The sequence below is a fragment of the Scyliorhinus torazame genome, chromosome 2, assembly GCF_047496885.1.
Source record: "Scyliorhinus torazame isolate Kashiwa2021f chromosome 2, sScyTor2.1, whole genome shotgun sequence".
Lineage (NCBI taxonomy): Eukaryota > Metazoa > Chordata > Chondrichthyes > Carcharhiniformes > Scyliorhinidae > Scyliorhinus > Scyliorhinus torazame.
In genome coordinates this window covers 293,686,989-293,709,930 of record NC_092708.1, presented here as the reverse complement: position 1 = coordinate 293,709,930, position 22,942 = coordinate 293,686,989, and the positions used below count along the sequence as shown (strand labels likewise).

General features: G+C 55.6%; 1 protein-coding gene across 4 annotated transcripts in view; it reads right to left on the bottom strand.

Moving 5' to 3' along the window:
* Positions 1 to 22,942, bottom strand: part of npas3 (neuronal PAS domain protein 3) — a 1,941,601-nt gene that overhangs the window by 1,017,436 nt on the left and 901,223 nt on the right. The window lies entirely within an intron of this gene.

The following is a 22,942-nucleotide window of genomic DNA, read 5'->3' as shown; positions in this document are numbered from 1 at the left end:
CATGGAACATAAAACAGTACAGCACAGTACAGGCCCTTCGGCCCACGGTGTTGTACCGACCACTTATCCTAATCTAAGATCAATCTAACCTACACCCCTTCAATTTACTGCTGTCCCTGTGCCTGTCTAAGAGTCGCTTAAATGTCCCTAATGACTCTGACTCCACCACCTCTGCTGGCAGTGCATTCCACACACCCACCACTATCTGTGTAAAGAACCGACTTCTGACATCGCCCCGTGTCTGTGGGGCTTCCTCCGGGTGCTCCCGTTTCCTCCCACAGACAAAGATGTGCAGATTAGATGGATTGGCCAAGATAAATTGCCCATAGTGTCCAAAAAGGTGAGGTGGGGTTACTGGGTTACAGGGTTAGGGTGGAGGCGTGGGCTTAAGTAGGGTGATCTTTCCAAGAGCTGGTGCAGACTCGATGGGCCGAATGGCCTCCTTCTGCACTGTAAATTCTATGATCTCTAAATCTTCCTCCAATCACCTTAAAATGATGTCCCCTCGTGACAGCCATTTCCGCCCTGGGGAAAAGTCGCTGGCTATCTTCTCTATCATGCCTCTCATCACCTTGTACACCTCCATCAAGTCACCTCTCTTCCTTCTTTGCTCCAGTGAGAAGAACCCTCGCTCCCTCAATCTTTCTTCAAAAGACATGCCCTCCAGTCCAGGCATCATCCTGGTACATCTCCTCTGCACCCACTCCAAAGCATCCACATCCTTCCTATAACTGGACACAATATTCCAAGTATGGGCTAACCAGGGTTTTATAAGGCTGCAGCTAAACCTTGCGGCTCTTAAAGTCAATCCCCCTGTTAATGAAAGCCAACATACCATACGCCTTCTTAACAACTCTATCAACCTGGGTGGCAACTTTGAGGGATCTATATACGTGGGCCCCAAATCCCTCTGTTCCTCCACACTTCCAAGAATCCGGCCTTTTACCGTGTATTCAGCATTCAAATTCGATCATCCAAAATGAATCACTTCACATTTATCTCGGTTGAACTCCATCTGCCACTTCTTAGCCCTGCTCTGCATCCTGTCATTGTCCTGTTGTAACCTGCAACAGCCCTCGAGAGGGTGGGAGGGGCGTTCCGCTGGCAGGGGGTCTTCTACAGGGGCTGGGGTGATTGGTGGGGAGTGGTCCGGGGGGGGGGGGGGGGGGGGGGGGGTCGCGAGGCTGGTTACAGGGGGGGCAGTTTTTGGCAGGCCGGGTTGCATGGTGCGGCCGTCACAGGCCGCCGCTGTGCACATGTGCGACAACAGACCCGGCCATTCTCCAGCCATATCTGCAAGTAAAACTGGGGGCTTTATGCCGCCCAGCTGCTAGCCCTCCACCAGATGGTGGATTGGTGTGGGGGCAGCGCCAACTTTCTGGTCATAAGACATAACCGCAGGATCAGCAAGTCCAGCCCCTTGTGTGTTTTGGAGTTCAGTATTTTTCTATTTGTTTACTTGAATAATTTATTGTTGGGATTTTTACAAGTGCTGTACATATTTTTCTCGTTGTGCTATTGTTAATGTTGTATTGTTGCATCTTGAATTTTTGTTCATGTAAATAGTTTTTCTCTTTTTTGAATATATGGTTACGTGGAGAGCCTCCCAGCTAAAGATGAGGGGCGAGATTCTCCACTCCCGCGCCGGTTGGGAGAATCGCCTGGGCCGCCAAAATTTCCCGGGACGCCGGTCGGATGCCCTCCCGCGATTCTCCCAAGCGGCGGGAACGGCCCAGTCGAGTTCCGCGACAGCAGGCCGGAAAATCGCCGGAGACACCCAAAATGGCGATTCTCCGGCACCCCCGCTATTCTCAAGCCCAGATGGGCCGAGCGGCCAGGCCAAAATGGCGGGTTCCCACCGGCGTCGTCCACACCTGGTCGCTGCCGTCGTGAACGGTGCGTGAACGCTGGGGGCGGCAGCCTGCGGGGGGGGGCGAGCGGGGATCCTGCACCGGGGGGTACCTCAAATGTGGGGTACCTCTCTGAAGGAGGACCTCCTTCCTTCCACGGCCCCGCAAGATCCATCCGCCATCTTCTTGCGGGGCGGACTTAGAGAGGACGGCAACCACGTATGCGCGGATGACGCCAGTTATGCGGCGCCGGCCGCGTCATCTAAGTGGCGCCGCCTTTACGCGGGCGACAAGGCCTGGCGCGTGTAGATGACGCGGCCCCGATCCTAGCCCATTGTCAGGGCCTGAATCGGTTGGGACCGGGGCCGTTTCGCGCCGTCGTGAACCTCGACGGCGTTCACGACGGCGCGGCCACTTCGGCGCGGGAGTGGAGAATCCCGCCCGAGGTTAGCTGACGGGAGGTACATAGAACATAGAACGATACAGCGCAGTACAGGCCCTTCTGCCCACGATGTTGCCCCGAAACAAAAGCCATCTAACCTACAATATGCCATTATCATCCATATGCTTATCCAATGAACTTTTAAATGCCCTCAATGTTGGCGAGTTCACTACTGTTGAAGGTAGGGCATTCCACGGCCACACCACTCTTGTCTTAAAGAACCTCTGTCCTATCTCTATTACCCCTCAGTTTAAAGCTATGTCCCCTCGTGCCAGCCATTTCCATCCGCGGGAGAAGGCTCTCACTGTCCACCCTATCTAACCCCCTGATCATTTTGTATGCCTCTATTAAGTCTCCTCTTAACCTTCTTCTCTCCAACAAAAACAACCTCAAGTCCATCAGCCTTTCCTCATAAGATTTTCCCTCCATACCAGGCAACATCCTGGTAAATCTCCTCTGCACCCGCTCCAAAGCCTCCACGTCCTTCCTATAATGCGGTGACCAGAACTGTACGCAATACTCCAAATGCGGCCGTACCAGAGTTTTGTACAGCTGCAACATGACCTCCTGACTCCGGAACTCAATCCTCAACCAATAAAGGCCAACACTCCATAGGCCTTCTTCACAACCCTATCAACCTGGGTGGCAACTTTCAGGGATCTATGTACATGGACACCTAGATCCCTCTGCTCATCCACACTTCCAAGAACTTTACCATTAGCCAAATATTCCGCATTCCTGTTATTCCTTCCAAAGTGAATCACCTCACACTTCTCTACATTAAACTCCATTTGCCAGCTCTCAGCCCAGCTCTGCAGCTTATCTATGTCCCTCTGTAACCTGCTACATCCTTCCACACTATCGACAACACCACCGACTTTAGTGTCGTCTGCAAATTTACTCACCCACCCTTCTGCGCCTTCCTCTAGGTCATTGATAAAAATGACAAACAGCAACGGCCCCAGAACAGATCCTTGTGGTACGCCACTTGTAACTGAACTCCATTCTGAACATTTCCCATCAACCACCACCCTCTGTCTTCTTTCAGCTAGCCAATTTCTGATCCACATCTCTAAATCACCCTCAATCCCCAGCCTCCGTATTTTCTGCAATAGCCTACCGTGGGGAACCTTATCAAACGCTTTACTGAAATCCATATACACCACATCAACTGCTCTACCCTCGTCTACCTGTTCAGTCACCTTCTCAAAGAACTCGATAAGGTTTGTGAGGCATGACCTACCCTTCACAAAGCCATGCTGACTATCCCTGATCATATTATTCCGATCTAGATGATTATAAATCTTGTCTCTTATAATCCCCTCCAAGACTTTACCCACTACAGACGTGAGGCTCACCGGTCTATAGTTGCCGGGGTTGTCTCTGCTCCCCTTTTTGAACAAAGGCACCACATTTGCTATCCTCCAGTCCTCTGGCACTATTCCTGTAGCCAATGATGACATAAAAATCAAAGCCAAAGGTCCAGCAATCTCTTCCCTGGCCTCCCAGAGAATCCTAGGATAAATCCCATCAGGCCCTGGGGACTTATCTATTTTCAGCCTGTCCAGAATTGCCAACACCTCTTCCCTACGTACCTCCATGCCATCTATTCTAATAGCCTGGGTCTCAGCATTCTCCTCCACAACATTATCTTTTTCCTGAGTGAATACTGACAAAAAATATTCATTTAGTATCTCGCCTATCTCTTCAGACTCCACACACAACTTCCCATCCCTGTCCTTGACTGGTCCTACTCTTACCCTAGTCATTCGCTTATTCCTGACATACCTATAGAAAGCTTTTGGGTTTTCCTTGATCCTACCTGCCAAATACTTCTCATGTCCCCTCCTTGCTCGTCTTAGCTCTCTCTTTAGATCCTTCCTCACTACCTTGTAACTATCCATCGCCCCAACTGAAACTTCACACCTCATCTTCACATGGGCCTCCTTCTTCCTCTTAACAAGAGATTCCACTTCTTTGGTAAACCACGGTGCCCTCGCTCTACTCCTTCCTCCCTGCCTGACCGGTACGTACTTATCAAGAACACGCAGTAGCTGATCCTTGAACAAGCTCCACTTATCCAGTGTGCCCAACACTTGCAGCCTACTTCTCCAACATATCCCCCCCAAGTCACGTCCAATGGCATCATGATTGCCCTTCCCCCAGCTATAACTCTTGCCCTGCGGTGTATACTTATCCCTTTCCATCACTAACGTAAACGTCACCGAATTGTGGTCGCTGTCCCCAAAGTGCTCACCTACCTCCAAATCCAACACCTGGCCAGGTTCATTACCCAAAACCAAATCCAACGTGGCCTCGCCTCTTGTTGGCCTGTCAACATATTGTGTCAGGAAACCCTCCTGCACACACTGTACAAAAAACGACCCATCTAATGTACTCGAACTATATCTTTTCCAGTCAATATTTGGAAAGTTAAAGTCTCCCATAATAACTACCCTGTTACTTTCGCTCTTATCCAGGATCATCCTCTACATCCCTAGAACTATTTGGAGGCCTATAGAAAACTCCCAACAGGGTGACCTCTCCTTTCCTGTTTCTAACCTCAGCCTATACTACCTCGGAAGATGAGTCCCCATCTAGCATCCTCTCCGCCACCGTAATACTGCTCTTGACTAGCAGCGCCACACCTCCCCCTCTTTTGCCTCCTTCTCTGAGCTTACAAAAACACCTAAACCCCGGAACCTGCAACATCCATTCCTGTCCCTGCTCTATCCATGTCTCCGAAATGGCCACAACATCGAAGTCCCAGGTACCAACCCATGCTGACAGTTCCCCTACCTTATTACGTATACTCCTGGCATTGAAGTAGACACACTTCAAACCACCTACCTGAACACTGGCCCCCTCCTGCGACGTCAAATCTGTGCTCCTGACCTCCATACTCTCATTCTCTCGTACCCTAAAACTACAATCCAGGTTCCCATGCCCCTGCTGCATTAGTTTAAACCCCCCCAAAGAGCACTAACAAATCTCCCCCCAGGATATTTGTGCCCCTCAGGTTCAGATGTAGACCATCCTGTCTGTAGAGGTCCCACCTTCCCCAGAAAGAGCCCCAGTTATCCGGAAATCTGAATCCCTCCCACTTGCACCATCCCTGTAGCCACGTGTTTAATTGTTCTCTCTCCCTATTCCTCATCTCATTATCACGTGGCACGGGCAACAACCCAGAGATAACAACTCTGTTTGTTCTAGTTCTGAGCTTCCATCCTAGCTCCCTGAAAGCCTGCCTGACATCCTTGTCCCCTTTCCTCCCTATGTCGTTCGTGCCAATGTGGACCACGACTTGGGGCTGCTCCCCCTCCCCCTTAAGGACCCGGAAAACACGATCCGAGACATCCGAGTACGAAAGTGAGTATACTGCAGCTCCTATTTGCAAACACCCTGCTAACAGGAGCTTAGAATATAATTTTGATATGTTTATCTTCTGTATAGATTTAATACTACTGTTGGGGGTTGTTGGGTTGTGGGGGAGAAGGGGAGGGAGGGTGTTATAGTTAGTTGTTCAACGCTGTCCACTATTCTGTATTTGTCTAATCTTTGGGCTTGGCCTGGCCGCTGTCCTGGTGGGATCTCTACACCTTGGCTTAATAGGATTCCTTATTCGTTAGTTTTCAGAAGTAATAGCTGACCCTGGTGTGAGAGGCGCTGGGGGATCTCCTTTCCGCCTTATAACTTGGACTGTGAGGAGTTTGAATGGGCCAGTAAAACCGGCAAGGGCTCATCTGAAGGGTCTAAATTCGGGTGTCATATTCCTACAGGAAACCCATCTATGGTGAAGGACCAGACAAGGCTTCACAAAAACTGGGGGGGCAAGTCTTTCACTCGGGCTTTAACCGTAGGGCTAGAGGCACGGCGATGCTAATCCTTAGAAAAACACAATTTACTCCTTCTCTGATTATGGATAACCACAATGGTTGTTATATTGATGTTCATGGTTCACTGGAAAACGCTCCCAACTGGGAAGACCCGAATTTTAGAAACTCCCTGGTGAACCTCCTACCTAACTTAGACTCACATCGGGTGATCCTAGGAGGGGACCTAAACTGCGTCTTGGACCCAAATTAGACCGTTCCATGCCAAAATCCCTGCCGTAATCTGGAATGTCCAGGGCACTGGCCTCTTTCATGGAATGGACTAGGGAGTTCGACCCTTGGCATTTTCAGCTTCCAAACAGTAAAGAATTTTCCGTTTTTTCACATGTTCACCGAGCCTACTCCTGCATTGATTTTTTTATTGGCGACAAGTCCTCCCTTTTCCCTCAGTGAAAAGGGAGTCGAATATTCGGCAATTGTCATCTCTGACCATGCTCCTCATTTTGTTGATTTTTGCTTTGGTTGTGCCCCTCACGAACGCCCACCCTGGAGACTAGACAACACTTTGTTGTCTGATTAAACATTTTGTGAGCGTTTGCCTGCTGCCAGAGTAGACTTTATTAAGCTCGACAAAACAGAGTCAATGGGCGAGATTCTCCTGGCGCGACCGCCACGTGATCGGAGAATCCCGCCTGAGGTCAATGGACTTCTCCATTGTCCGCTTCTCCCCGGTGACATTCTTGCGGTGGGCGGGACAGAAGAATCCAGCCCAATATCTCCTTCAACACTCTTGGAAAACCTGAAGGCCATCTTAAGGGAGCAGATGATCTCATATAAAGCTCACTTCATGAATATGGAGAGGACGGAACGACAAAGTCTAGTCGACTCCATTTTAGAGGTTGTCCGCCAATATTCAATTGCCCCAACACTGCACCTCCAAATGCACAGAAACAATTTACATCTTCAATTCGAGTTGATATCTCCGAATAAAGCTGTGCATCAGTTACGACGTTCCAGGGGCAACTTCTCGGAACGTGGGAGAAGGCGGGCTGTCTTCTTGCGCATCATTTCAAGAAGAAAACTGCCCAGAAATCCCTCGGATTCGGAATAAGGAAGGCAACTAAGTGTCAGCCACTCTCCAGGTTAATGCGGCTTTCAGTTCATATTACCATGAGCTATATGAGTCAGAGCCTCCTCCAAACACTTCAGCCATGAAGAGGTTTCTTGATGGTCTAAATATCCCAACCATTGAGAAAGGCAGAAGACAGGAACTGGAATTCCCCTGAAGCCCAGAAGAAATACCCGGAGGAAACATGTACAATAGTAGAGATGTGAGCGGAAAGCCGTCAGGACTGGGGCTTTGCCAGATTGCAGCCGACCGATACATTTTTAATGATTCGCTGCCTAAGGGATCACGATATCCGATCCTCCCACAAGTCACAATCTCTGTGCTCTTTAAGAAGGGTACAATGCCCCAAAAGCCAACATCCGTACAAATACGGTTTCCTCAGAATATTTTCCGGTGGGCAGTGGCACTAGAAAGGCTGCTCCCTTTCTCCATTGCTCTTTGCGCTGGTCATTGAGCCTCTTTTGATAATGTTCAGGTTCTCAGATGGATAAAGCAGTATGCACTGGGAAGGAATGGAGCACCGGATCACACTTTATGCTGATGGTCTACTCCTACATATTAAAGACCCGGGGCGTCATTCTCCGACCCCCCAGAGGGTCGGAGAATGGCCGTTGGCCGCCGTGAATCCCGCCCCCGCCGGTTGCCGAAGTCTCCGAAGGGAGAAAAGTCGGCGGGGCGTTAATGGCGCCGCTGCCGCGGAGAATGTCACGGGTCTGCGCAAGGCAGCCGATTTTTGGCCTGCCGATATTCTCCCTTCCGGATGGGCCGAAGTCCCGTCGACGTGATGACCGTTCACGTCGACGTGAATCAAACCTCCTTTTCATCGGCGTGACCCGGTGCTCCAGGCTCACGCCGACCAGCGTGGAGGTGAGTGACGGCCTGGGGGGTTGGCTCTGGGCAGGCAATGGCGTGGCCGCAGTCTGATTGCGTGAGGAGAGGTGTGTCTCGGGTTGTGTGTGTGTGTGTGCGGCGGGGGGTGGGGCGGTTAGAGTAAGCTGGGCTCCGGGGGAGTGCCGGGAGGGGGTCCGTGCTGGGGTGGAGGTTGGGGGGGGAGGTCCGTGCTGGGGTGGAGGTTGGGGGTCGGGGGGGGTCCGTGTTGGGGTGGAGGTTGGGGGGGGTCCGTGCTGGGGTGGAGGTTGGGGGGGGGTCCGTGCCGTGCCGGGGTGGAGGTTGGGGGGGGTCCGTGCTGGGGTGGAGGTTGGGGGGGGTCCGTGCCGTGCCGGGTGGAGGTTGGGGGGGGGGGTCCATGCCGTGCCAGGGTGGAGGTGGGGGGGGTCCGTGCTGGGGTGGAGGTTGGGGGGGGGTCCGTGCCGTGCCGGGGTGGAGGTTGGGGGTTGGGGGGGGTCCGTGCTGGGGTGAGGGTTGGGGGGGGGTCCGTGCTGGGGTGGAGGTTGGGGGGGTCCGTGCCGTGCCGGGGTGGAGGTTGGGGGTTGGGGGGGGGTCCATGCTGGGGTGGAGGTTGGGGGGGGGGGGGGTTCCGTGCCGGGGTGGAGTTTGGGGGGGGTCCGTGCTGGGGTGGAGATTGGGGGGGGTCCGTGCCGGGGTGGAGGGGGGGGTCCGTGCCGTGCCGGGGTGGAGGTTGGGGGGGGGGTCCGTGCTGGGGTGGAGGTTGGGGGGGGGTCCGTGCCGGGGTGGAGGTTGGGGGGGGGGGTCTGTGCTGGGGTGGAGGTTGGGGGGGGGGTCCGTGCCGGGGTGGAGGTTGGGGGTTGGGGGGGGGTCCGTGCTGGGGTGGAGGTTGGGGGGGGTCCGTGCCGTGCTGGGGTGGAGGTTGGGGGTTGGGGCCGTGCTGGGGTGGAGGTTGGGGGGGGGGTCCGTGCTGGGGTGGAGGTTGGGGGGGGGTCTGTGCCGGGGTGGAGGTTGGGGGTTGGAGGTGGGTCCGTGCTGGGGTGGAGGTTGGGGGGGGTCCGTGCCGGGGTTGAGGTTGGGGGTTGGGGGGGGGGGGTCCGTGCTGGAGAGGAGGTTGGGGGGGGTCCGTGCTGGGGTGGAGGTTGGGGGGGGTGTCCGTGCCGGGGTGGAGATTGGGGGGGGTCCGTGCCGGGGTGGAGGGGGGGGTCCGTGCCGTGCCGGGGTGGAGGTTGGGGGGGGTCTGTGCTGGGGTGGAGGTTGGGGGGGGGTCTGTGCCGGGGTGGAGGTTGGGGGGGGGGTCCGTGCTGGGGTGGAGGTTGGGGGGGGGGTCCGTGCCGGGGTGGAGGTTGGGGGTTGGGTCCGTGCTGGGGTGGAGGTTGGGGGGGGGGGTCCGTGAGGTTGGGAGTTGGGTCCGTGCTGGGGTGGAGGTTGGGGGGGGGGTCCGTGCTGGGGTAGAGGTTGGGGGGGGTCTGTGCCGGGGTGGAGGTTGGGGGTTGGGGGTGGGTCCGTGCTGGGGTGAAGGTTGGGGGGGTCCTTGCCGGGGTGGAGGTTGGGGGTTGGGGGGGGGTCCGTGCTGGAGAGGAGGTTGGGGGGGGTCCGTGCCGGGGTGGAGGTTGGGGGGGGGGGGTCCGTGCTGGGGTGGAGGTTGGGGGGGGTCCGTGCCGTGCCGGGGTGGAGGTTGGGGGTTGGGGGGGGGTCCGTGCCGTGCCAGGGTTGAGGTTGGGGGGGGGTCCGTGCTGGGGTGGAGGTTGGGGGGGGTGTCCGTGCCGGGGTGGAGGTTGCGGGGGGGTCCCTGCCGGGGTGGAGGTTGGGGGGGGGGCCGTGCTGGGGTGGAGGTTGGGGGGGGGTCCGTGCCATGCCGGGGTGGAGGTTGGGGGTTGTGGGGGGTCCGTGCTGGGGTGGAGGTTGGGGGGGGGTCCGTGCTGGGGTGGAGGTTGGGGGGGTCCGTGCCGTGCCGGGGTGGAGGTTGGGGGGGGGGTCCGTGCTGGGGTGGAGGTTGGGGGGGGGGTCCGTGCCGGGGTGGAGGTTGGGGGGGGGGTCCGTGCTGGGGTGGAGGTTGGGGGTGGTCCGTGCCGGGGTGGAGATCGGGGGGTGTCCGTGCCGTGCCGGGGTGGAGGTTGGGGGGGGGGTCCGTGCTGGGGTGGAGGTTGGGGGGGTCCGTGCCGGGTTGGAGGTTGGGGGGGGTCCGTGCTGGGGTGGAGGTTGGGGGGGGTCCGTGCCGTGCCGGGTTGGAGGTTGGGAATTGGGGGGGGGTCCGTGCTGGTGTGGAGGTTGGGGGGGGGTCGGTGCCGTGGTGGAGGTTGGGGGGGGTCCGTGCCGTGCCGGGGTGGAGGTTGGGGGGGGGGGGGTCCGTGCTGGGGTGGAGGTTGGGGGGGGTCCGTGCCGGGGTGGAGGTTGGGGGTTGGGGGGGGGGGGGTCCGTGCTGGGGTGGAGGTTGGGGGGGGGGGTCCGTGCTGGGGTGGAGGTTGGGGGGGGTCCGTGCCGGGGTGGAGGTTGGGGGTTGTGGGGGGGGGGGGTCCGTGCTGGGGTGGAGGTTGGGGGGGGGGGGTCCGTGCCGAGGAGGGGCTGGGAGGGCAAGTGAGTTGGTCCACCTGGCCAGATGCCAGCCTCCAACAGTTGGACCCATGCGGTCCATGCCACCTGGCTGGGGGGAGGAGGGGATATGGACAATGATGACATGTCGTCGTTCCCCTCCCCCCCACCAGCCCGTCATGTTTTCAGATCATCCAGCGATGTTGGCCGCTGTGCTGGCAGCCGCTCATGTCTATGTTGCCCTGGATGAGGAGGAGGAGGAGGAGGAGGAGGAGCGTGCCAGAGAGGCGGCGCAGGCTGCCGCAGAGGGGCAGGCGGCAGCCGCCCAGGCTGAAGGGACACCTGACCGACAGGACGAGGAGGGGGAGGAGGACGTCGCGGCCCCACGGCAACGGAGGCACCCGAGTGTGTACCTGCCCCGGCAGTCATACCAGGACCTCACGGACCGGGAATGCAGGAGGAGACTCCGGATGAGCCGGGAAACCGTGTCACACATCTGCCACCTGCTGGCACACCTGTCACCGCGTGGCACTGGCGGGGGACACCCTCTCCCCGTGTCCGTCAAGGTTACGGTGGCCCTGAACTTTTATGCAACGGGGTCATTCCAGGCACCGAGTGGGGACCTGTCCGGCATATCGCAGACATCGGTGCACCGGTGCATCCGGGCAGTGACAGATGCCCTATATGCCATGGCGCACCGCTACATCCGCTTCCCCGTGGACCGGGCCAGCCAAGATGCCCGGGCCGTGGGCTTCTCTGCCGTTGCCGGGTTCCCCATGGTCCAGGGCGCGATCGATGGGATGCACGTCCCGTGCGGCCACCTGTAGATAACAGGGCCGTGTTCACTAATAGGAAGGGGACCTATTCGATGAACGTACAGGTGGTCTGCGACCACCGCATGATGATCCTGCACGTCTGCGCCCGTCACCCAGGCAGTGTCCACGACTCATTCGTGTTGTCGCGGTCATCCATCCCCGGCATGTACGAGGGACGCCATCCCCGGCTGAGGGGCTGGTTGCTGGGCGACAGGGGCTACCCATTGCGATCGTGGCTGATGACGCCTATACGGAGGCCACGCAATGAGGCGGAGAACCGCTACAATGATGCCCATGTAGCGACAAGGGGAGTGATCGAGAGGTGCTTTGGTGTGCTGAAGATGCGTTTCAGGTGCCTGGACCTCTCTGGGGGCGCCCTCCAGTATCGGTCAGATAGGGTCGGCCGCATCATTGTGGTGTGCTGCGTCCTGCACAACATAGCCCAGCAGAGGGGCGATGTGCCGCAGGCAGAGGAGGGCGGAGTGGAGGAGCAGCAGGAAGAGGCCCAGTCCTCCCCAGATGAGGGGGATGGGGGCAATGGTCAGGGCAGACGGGGTAGACACAGGCGGGTGGCTGTCCACCGTTACCGGCTAGCCCAGCGGGCACAGGACAGACTGATAGATGCCCGCTTCACTGACTAGATGGGCGTGGGAATCGGGTAGCATGGCCACAGACCGCACACCATGTCAACAGCCGACCACCCACACCCCACACCCATCCACCCACCCAGCACCCTCACCCCCCTCCCCAACCCCACCCACCCCACCCGCATGCACACCACCCCCCCCCCCCATTGCCGATCCACCTGCGGCACAACGGGCCGGGCTCACACAGTTGCGGGTGGACGCGTGTCTATCGCAGGCCATGGAGGATGATGACAACCCGCCCTGCGATGAGCTCCTGGCTCTACATCGTTGGACTATGTCTGACCCATGGCCACAGTACCACCATCCACCCGGACCATCCCTGCATGCGGCTGTGACACTGCAGCGCACGGTCCCGTCCTCTGCCCTGGCGATGTTGATGGCGGCCCAGGGGGAAGGGGGCAGACTCACCTGGGCTCAGGTAAGACCACCCCTCACACACACACTTGCGCTCAACGTACATGACACCCCCACACACTTTGGACAGAGCACAAAGGCAGCTTTGGTAGGTGTAACATTGACTTTAATAACCAAAGGAGTTCATGCACATGCCCTAGCCCCTAAAACTCATCTGTGCCCTGCACCCGTGCCAACTTACTCAGTGTCTAATTGTTTGGCCTTACGGGCCCTTTGACTACGTCTACGTGGTTCCCCAGACGGTACAGCAGAACTGGAGGTGGACTCCTGTGATTCCTGCCCTCTGACACTGGATCCCTTTGGCGACCGTTTCCTGGGGCGTCCTGGCCTAGATGGGCCAGGCTGCGGCCCGGGCGACTGGGATGGCGAGCTGCCAGCCTGTCCTGCCCGTTGCCCACCCGATGCACCTGGGACGGAAGGGGGGGGGAGTCCGAGGTGTCGCGGTGTACCGGGACCTCCCCTACAGAGGGAGCCGGGACGGACCACACCACCTCCTCCTCCCTCGGGGTGCCCGATGGCCCCCAGGCCTCTACATGGGTGGGGGATGCGAACGGACTGGCCATCCGACGCCCCCCTGACATCTGGCGCTGCCAGTCCTGGAGGCCCGTGCTGGTATCGTCAGGGGTCTGCAGGTTTGCAGCCATGGAGCCCAGAGGGTTGGCAAACCCTGTCTGTGACAGTGCGACGCCGGCTCGCACATGGCCACTGGCGCCGATGCCCTCAGCGATGGCCTGCAGAGACTGGGCCATGGCCTGCTGAGACTGGGCCATGGCCTGCAGAGACTGGGCTATGGCGTTGAGCGCCTCTGCCATCTGGCACTGGCTCATGGCCTCCTGTGAGAGGGCAGCCATTTCCTGGGCCACAGACGCCGCCTGCACGGAAGGCCCCAGGCCTCGCAAACCGTTCCCCATGTCTGACACCGTCGCACCCATTGCCTCCCCCGCGGACGCCACCCGTGCGGTGTCAGCCTGGGTGGCACGCATGACCGGCACCACTCTCAGCTCCTGGACGCGGGTGGACTCCTCCACCTGCGACCGCAGCCGCCGCAAGCCGCCCGTCACCCTCTTCGCTCGTCTCCGGGTCGGTGGTTGCATCGGATCTATGTGTGGGTGTGGTAACTGCAGGAACCCGGGATCCATCTGGGCGGCAGATGTTCGCTTGGGCTGGGCTGCCCTCCGACCGCCCGGTCCCTCTGCTGCTCCTACCTCCACCTGCTGTACCGGGACGGCTGTGTTGTGCGCACCAGTGAGTGTACCAGACGCCTCATCACTAAAGTGCCCAACCGTGGTGAGCGTTTCTGCGATGGTGGAGGGTGTTGGTGACTGCAGTGGCGTTGTGTCATGCTCTTCGTCCCACTCTGAGTCCATGGCACTTTGGGGTGGGGGTTCGTCTCCACCCATCCACTCTGAGTCACTGTCCGGTATTTCGTCTTCCTGGGTAGTGCTGTCCCGGGGAGGGGTGTCCTGGGTAGTGCTGTCCCGGGTTGGGGTGTCCTGGGTAGTGGTGTCCTGGGTAGTGGTGTCCTGGCTCGGATGTGACGGGGGACTGTGGCTGCCCCCCTCGTCGCTGGGTGGTCGCTCCCGCACGTGACAGGGGTGTCGTCTCCCTGTTGCTCCAGGTCTCTCCGTCTCCCATGGTGTGCGAGGGGCATCCTGCGGGCGTCGCATGCTGGAGGGTGCGGGTCTCTCCGTCTCCCGTGGTCTCCGAGGGGCATCCTGCGGGCGTCGCATGCTGGAGGGTGCGGGTCTCTCCGTCTCCTGTCGTCTCCTAGGGGCATCCTGCGGGCGTCGCATGCTGGAGGGTGCGGGTCTCTCCATCTCCTGTGGTCTCCGAGGGGCATCCTGCGGGCGTCGCATGCTGGAGGGTGCGGGTCTCTCTGTCTCCTGTGGTCTCCGAGGGGCATCCTGCGGGCGTCGCATGCTGGAAGGTGCGGGTCTCTCCGTCTCCTGTGGTCTCCGAGGGGCATCCTGCGGGCGTCGCATGCTGGAGGGTGCGGGTCTCTCCGTCTCCCGTGGTCTCCGAGGGGCATCCTGCGGGCGGTCTGCATCTGCGGGGATGGGTGCCTGGACGTTTGGTCCTGCGATACACAATGAAGCATGCATGGTTAGACATCAGGCAGTGATCAGGTGATACGGGGGAGGGGGATATAGGGGAGGGGGGATATGGGGACGGGCTGTCGGTGGCTCACTCGCTAGTACGCCCCCGACCTCTGCATCAGCAACCTCCCGGTCCTCAGGTCCGCCAGCCAGTTCCAGGGCCCTTTCCTCGTGTACGGTCAGTGGCCTCTCATCAGCGGGCCCACCTCCAGTCCTCACATGCTCCCTATTGTTGTGTGCGCGCTTCTCCTGTGGGGGGGGGGGGCAGGGGTAAAAGGCAACAGTGTTAGGCAGGTATATGAATGCACGCCATCGGTTGCGCGTGCATTGCAGAGGTTAAGGTTAGGGCTGGATTCACTTGGGGATATGGGGAATATGGGGGAGGGCGGATATGGGGAGGGGGATATGGGGGAGGGGGGATATGGGGGAGGGGGATATGGGGGAGGGGGGGATATTGGGGAGGGGGGATATGGGGGAGGGGGATATGGGGGATATGGGGGAGGGGGATATGGGGGAGGGGGATATGGGGAGGGGGGATATGGGGGAGGGGGGATATGGGGGAGGGGGGATATGGGGGAGGGGGCAGTTGGGGGATATGGGGGAGGGAGGATATGGGGAGGGGGATATGGGGGAGGGGGGATATGGGGGAGGGGGGATATGGGGGAGGGGGATATGGGGGAGGGGGGTATGGGGGATATGGGGGTGGGGGGATATGGGGGGGGATATGGGGGAGGGGGGATATGGGGGATATGGGGAGGGGGGATATGGGGGCTGGGGGGATATGGGGGAGGGGGATATGAGGGAGGGGAGATATGGGGGATAGGGGGATATGGGGGAGGGGGGATATGGGGAGGGGGGATATGGGGAGGGGGGGATATGGGGGAGGGGGGATATGGGGGAGGGGGGATATGGGGGAGGGGGGATATGGGGGAGGGGGGGATATGGGGAGGGGGGATATGGGGGATATGGGGGAGGGGGATATGGGGGAGGGGGGATATGGGGGATATGGGGAGGGGGGATATGGGGGATATGGGGGAGGGGGATATGGGGGAGGGGGGATATGGGGGATATGGGGAGGCTCACCCTGCCTGCTCTGACGAGGTCGTTCACCTTCTTGTGGCACTGGGTGCCTGTCCGTGGTGTCAGGGCCACAGCGGTGACGGCCTCTGCCACTTCCCTCCACAGACGCCGGCTGTGCCGTGGGGCAACTCTGCGGCCGTGCCCGGGATACAGGGCATCCCTCCTCTGCTCCACCGCGTCCAGGAGCGCCTCCACATCGCGTGACTCGAACCTCGGGGCTGAGCGACGGCCAGCCATCAAGTCGGGTGTTGCGGTCGGGTGTTCCGGTCGGGTGGGGGGGAGCAGCGCGGCCTTATGAGCCGTCACGCCGTGCAGCGCGTATGACGCTGCACGGCGTGAACCACTGCGCAAGCGCGGATCCCGTTACGTCGCTGCTAGCCCATTTCGGGCCGGAGACTATCGACCCATTTTTCCGACGTGACGCAAGTGGGATTTGCGCCGTTTTTTGCGCCGATCGGCGGACTTTCCGCCGATAACTGAGAATTTCGCCCCCGGTCTCCTCAATAGACACCATAATGAGGTTAATCACAATATTTGGCACTTTCTCAGGGTACAAATTAAATGTGGGTAAAAGTGACTGTTTTTCAGTGAATCCATCAGCCAGTGAGGTTCGACTTGGTTCATTGCCGTTTCATGTACAATAGTAGAGGAATTTAAAGAGGGTATTTCCTCCGGGTGCTCCGGTTTCCTCCCACAGTCCAAAGATGTGCAGGTTAGGTGGATTGGCCATGATAAATTGCCCTTAGTGTTCAAAATTGCCCTTGGTGTTGGGTGGAGGTGTTGAGTTTGGGTAGGGTGCTCTTTCCAAGAGCTGGTGCAGACTCAAAGGGCCGAATAGCCTCCTTCTGCACTGTAAATTCAATGATAATCTATGATTAATCTAGGACAAAGGTTCGGCACAACATCGTGGGCCGAAGGGCCTGTTCTGTGCTGTATTTTCTATGTTCTATGTAAGCACCTTATTCAATGCAAGTCGCGTTGAATAGCCACGTGTTTCTCAGCACTAGGAGCGCAGAATGATTCGTATTGCTGTTATGGGAGATTGCTCTGCACAATTTATCTGCTGCGTTTCCTACATAACAACAGGGCTAAAAATACTTAATTGGCTGTAAGCTGCTTTGCAGCATCCTGCAGTCGTGAAATGGACTATAAAACAATATAAACTATAAAAGGACTATAAAAATGCAAGCCTTTCTTCTTTTCCATTTTCTGGGGCCCTAAGTCCTGCGCCTCCAGGATCTTGAAAAACATCCAACCTGAGATTGGACTGGGCTGTGTTTTAGGGGTTAGCCTCCTTCAAATGTAAATAAGAAGCTTGTTTTAGGAACCCTCACTGAAATTGGCAGCGATGAGCATCTGTCAAGTCGTTTTCTGATTTCTAAGCTCCCTTTTCCATTATCCGTGTGCGTCTCCCCGATTTTCACTTTGTTATCTGCAAATTTGACTACTTTACATTGAATTTCGAGATGCAGGTTACTTGAGTAAATTATAAACAATAGGGTTTCTGCACTCGGCCTTGTGGCACTTTCAATAATTGTCCCGGCATTAAAATAATCCTCTGATGCAGTCCTCAGGGCTAGTGACTGGGCCGCATGAGTGGTCCTCCTTCATCTCAGCGATGAAATCGGGCTTGTTCACTAACCATGAATAGGAGTAAATACATTTAATACCTGCCGAATAGTTCATAACAAGTTATAGAAAATGCGAGGTTCACAACGGCGCGAAACGGCCCCGGTCCCGACCGATTCAGGCCCTGACAATGGGCTAGGATCGGGGCCGCGTCATCTACACGCGCCAGGCCTTGTCGCCCACGTAAAGGCAGCGGCGCATAGATGACGCGGCCAGCGCCGCATAACTGCCGTCATCCGCGCATGCGTGGTTGCCGTCCTCTCTAAGTCCGCCCCGCAAGAAGATGGCGGACGGATCTTGCGGGGCCGCGGAAGGAAGGAGGTCCTCCTTCAGAGAGGACGGCCCGACGATCGGTGGGCACCGATCGCGGGCCACCCCACATTTGAGGTACCCCCCGGTGCAGGATCCCCCCTCCCCCACCCGCAGGCCGCCCCCCCCAGCGTTCACGCGCTGTTCCCTACGGCAGCGACCAGGTGTGGACGGCGCCGGGGGGAACCCGCCGTTTTGGCCTGGCCGCTCGGCCCATCTGGGCCTGAGAATAGCGGGGGTGCCGGAGAATCGCCATTTTGGGTGTCTCCGGCCTGCGGCCCGCGGAACCCGACCGGGCCATTCCCGCCGCTTGGGAGAATTGCGGGAGGGCGTCGGACCGGCGTTCCGGGAAATTTTGACGGCCCAGGCAATTCTCCCAACCGGCGCGGGAGTGGAGATTCTCGCCCCTTGTGTTGGAATAGTCAAGTCTGGTGATAATATAGGCAGAGTTTCAACAACAAATGAGTCAAGACAGGGGTTGAATGGAGCAAAATTGAGGTGGTGGAAATAATTGGTCTTCATAGTGATGGCACAGATATGTGGATTGAAGCTCATCTTGGAATCAAATGTGACACCGAGTCACATTATGGTTTATCACATATAGTCCATCTGAATTCTTACTTTTTTACACAGAGAGTGATGGGTGCCTGGAACGCGCTGCTGGAGGAAGTGGTGGAAGCAGGTACGATAGTGACGTTTAAGGGACTCTTGACAAATACATGAATAGGATGGGAAGAGAGGGATACGGACCCCGGAACTGTAGAAGGTTTTAGGTTAGACAGACAGCAGGCTTGGAGGCTTGGAGGGTCCAAGGGCCTGTTCCTGTGCTGTACTTTTCTTTGTTCTTTATTCTTCAAATAATTCAAGGTTGTTCATGTAGAATCTTCCTCATCTAAATCCACGATGACTGCCAATAAACTGGGTGACTCTCAATCTGACACGGCTGGTGGAACAAATGGAAGAGGATTTCAAAAGGTGGGACATGCAGCTGCTGTCACTGGCAGGCAGAGTGCAGGCAATTAAGATGATGGTCCTCCCGAGGTTCCTATTTGTGTTCCAATGTCTCCCTATACTGATCACTAAGGCCTTCTTTAAAAAAATAGATAGGAGCATCACAAAATCCAATTTAAGGTGCTGCATAGAGCACACATAACGGGAGCGAGGTTGAGCAGGTTCTTCGGAGTGGAGGACAAGTGTGGGAGGTGCGGGGGAAGCCCGGCGAACCACACACATATGTTTTGGTCATGTCCGGCACTGGAGGGGTATTGGAGGGGAGCGACGGGAGTGATCTCGAAGGTGGTGAAGGTCCGGGTCAAGCCAGGCTGGGGGTTAGCTATATTTGGAGTAGCGGATGAGCCGGGAGTGCAGGAGGCAAAAGAGGCCGATGTTGTGGCCTTTGCGTCCCTCGTAGCCCGGCGTAGGATTTTACTCATGTGGAAGGAAGCGAAACCCCCCGGCCTGGAGATCTGGATAAACGATATGGCGGGGTTCATAAAACTGGAGCGGATGAAGTTTGCGCTGAGAGGATCGGCTCAAGGGTTCACCAGGCGGTGGCAACCGTTCGACTATCTAGCGGAATGTTAGGGGGAAGATAGATAGCCAGCAGCAGCAGCCCAGGGCGGGGGGAGGGGTGGGGGGGGTAAATTGTTTGTGTTCTAGATGGGGAGAGGGGGTGGGGGAGCATTACTTTGTGTTATTTGGTTAGTTTATTATATTATTTAAACAATGTTATATAGCAGGTATCATGCTACCATTTTTGTTGATTTGTAAGGGAAAAAATTGTGTTTGAAAACTTTAATAAAATATATTTTAAAAAAAAAATAAACTGGGTTACTGCTGTACAGATAATCCTCAAATATAATTAATTCTAATTATGGCATAATTCCTGATAATTAATTCAACGTTTTATTATTACTTATTCACAGGATGCGGGTGTCGCGAGCAAGGCTAGCATTTAACCCACCCCTTATTACTCTTAAGAGAGTTCTTCTTGAACCTCTGCAGTCTGTGTGGTACTTCCATAGTGCTGTTTGATAAGAAGTTCAAGGGTTTTGACCCTGTGATAATGAAGGAATGGCAATATATATTCAAGTCACAATGCTGAGTCATTTGGAGGGGAACTAGTAGGTGGTGGTGTTCGCATGCACCTACTGCCCTTCTACTTCGAGGTGGTAAAGGAGAGTTGCAGAAGTCTTTTAAGTAAGACAAAGTTGCCCGTATGTGTTTGTCACATCTTGACTATGTGCATTACATTAATCTGTTTTGCAATCGACTGGTACCTACCTCCCAGTGTGTATTGGCTCCGACATAATGATTATCAGTGCTTCACAACTCTCCTACCTCGTCTCTTTCAGCTCTGCTATTTACTCCTGGAATTTATTTATTTTGAGCCCATGTAGCCTGTCTTGAACTTGCATTTCATTTATAATAGTCATTGATTTTATTTCAGATATCACTGTTTATGGAATGCACGTTCCTCCTATCTTCTATCTGAATAAATGGTGAAAGTAGACAATTTACTATTCCTCAGTTCTGAATTAATTGGCTTCTTTTAAGATCACTTGCTGTTGTGAAACTGTAATTCCTTTTTACTGATATGTTTGACCTCTGTTGCTTTGTTTTTCCAGGTTTCCCTCTGTCCCTCTAATCATACTTATAGTGAGCTGCTCTTTCCCTCCTGCCAGATTTGTACAAATTGCCATGTATCACATTTAATTTTTTTCATCAATTTAGGTTCATGTTTGATATTGTTGGGTTTGGCAATGGTTTTAATTCTGTTTAATCAGTTTTCCACTGATCCCCCATTGAACATCTTCACCAATCTGTGTGCCTTAGCTCATCCCTCATCTTGAATTTAGTGCTGCAAAAGTTATACACTTAGCTCCTGATCTTTGGTATTTCTAACTTCTAGATCATGTTGAACCTTATCATTGTGGTTGTTGTCTCTCAAAGGTGCTATGACTGCCATATTGTGTTCTGAGTCAAGGAGCACTAACGCATTACCTGGTTTTATCCTATTTATAGATTAATACAAAACTTCTAATGCAGCATCACTAACAATTTTTTAATTATTGCATTTAAAAACTACTCACGAGAATTTTAGCCTTTACCTACAACTCAATAAACAACCATATAGGAAGCAGGACTTTCAAAGCTGTACCTGAAAAAAGTGTTTCTCAAAAATTCAATGGCTAGAAAACAACTGTCAGAGTCTAATTGTTTACTAGTCATTGATTTTTCAAAACATTACCTTGTGGCATGTTTGCAGATTCCTGGTTTCTTGTAGAATTGCTTGGTTTACATTACATAGGGGAGCAGAAATGCTCATTTAAACATGTCCTATATGTAGAAGAAATATAGGGGTTTCTCACAGGATACAGGAGCAAGGGATGGTAGAGTACCTTTACCATCCATTAGCTACTACTGCGCACTGATACATGATATGCCTTTCTACTGATGAATGCTGCTGACTTGTGCTGTGCTACGGCCATGTGTACAGTTAATTGCATGTGAGGGATGCCAACCGCTGCTGTAAAGCCATGAAATCTGTCCTGTTTACTCCTGAAAGGGCATAGGCAGGCTAATGGCAATGGGGACCTCATCCAGGCACCCCATATCCCACTGTCAATGACTGCCCCACTGACCGAGCCACATGTGCTGCACCAACCCTCATGACTGAAGCATGTGTAGTTTGGACAGTTTGTGTTGAGGCCTTCACAGGCACTAAAATGTAGAGAACAGATGCCACAGGCCTTTAAGAGATTACAGCATGAGAGCAAGCTTTATATCCATGTATCCATGGATTTGTATCAATGTATATCTGTTCACATGTGCCTAGAATTAATAAATGAACCCACAACATGTTTACCCAATCCTTTATGAGTTATTGATGCTTTTATATCATATAAAAACACAATGTGGTGCGCAGCAGTTGTTCCTTCTTATCGACATGGTGCTCACCCTGGCAACAAGATTAAGTATAGGTACGAAATGACAAAATCTTAGATCTGCTATGATTATGCTTAAATCATGGCATGAGATGACCTTTGGCATTCTACTAAGACCGTAACAATGCTGCAGAGTTGGAGAGTGTTGAAATTGCAGTGTGCTGACAGCACAGAATAGCTTTAAAGACACAGTGCCATGAAAGTGTTTAAATAAAGAACTAGTAAGTGATGGATCCCTCTTGGTGAGATTGCAACACACAGCCTGTCAGTTCAGTAAGTGGGACAGGGCATCAAGAGGACCAGCATTGGGTTAGCTCAGTTGGGACAGGTGAGTGACCAGCATCTGGGTCCCGGCGAAGAGCGATAGTGAAGAGGGGAGAATGGGAAGAAAAACAAGTCATAAAAATCAGGTCAGGGAAGGTTGCAGAGCTTAGGAAAAGTCTGAGAAAGTGGCTACAGTGGCACCTATGCCAGGGATAATAGGAGAAGGAAGGTAAAGGGATATTGTCAACATGTTTACAAAATTCCCCAGTTTGAATTGGGTGCATCTGACCTGATATCCAAATTCAAAATGTATAAACAGTGTACAGAGGCGGGCGGGATTTTCCGACCCCCCGCCGGGCCGGAAAATCGCCGGGGGCGGTGTGAAACCCGCCCCGACGCCGGCTGCCGAATTCTCTGGCACCGGGGTTTTGGCGGGGGCGGGAATCGAACCAGGTCCATACCGGCGTGACCTGGCTCTATAGGCGGCCTGTAGAGTCCTCAGGGGGAGGATCTGGCCCCAGGGGGTGCCCCCACGGTGGCCTGGCCCACGATCGGGGCCCACCAATCCGTGGGCGGGCCTGTGCCGTGGGGCACTCTTTCCCTCTGCGCCGGCTGCTGTCAACCTCCGCCACAGCCGGCGCAGAAAAGAACCCCCCTGCGCATGCGCTGGGATGATGCCAGCACACGCTGGCGCTCCCACGCATGCGCCAACTCGCGCCGGCCGGTGGAGGCCCTTCGGCACCGGTTGGCGTGGCGCCAATCCCTTCCGCGCCGGTTTGCACTGCGCCAATCCCGCCGGCGCCAGCCTAGCCCCTGAAGGTGCGGAGGATTCCGCATCTTCCGGGCGGCCCAATGCCGGAGTGGTTCATGCCACTGCTCAGCGCAGGTACGGCCCGCCCCGCCGGGTAGGGGAGAATCCCACCTATAATGATTTGATTCAGGTGTGTCCGAACCAGAGAGACAAGCCATAAAAATTCACCTAGTAATTGGGAATTAAGGTCTACAAGACTGAACATGTCAGGATTAAGAGCAGAAGAGCTAAATGATCCCCAAAAGATATGGGGCTGAATTCTCCGCCGGCAGCCACGGCATGGGGCTGCCCCACAATG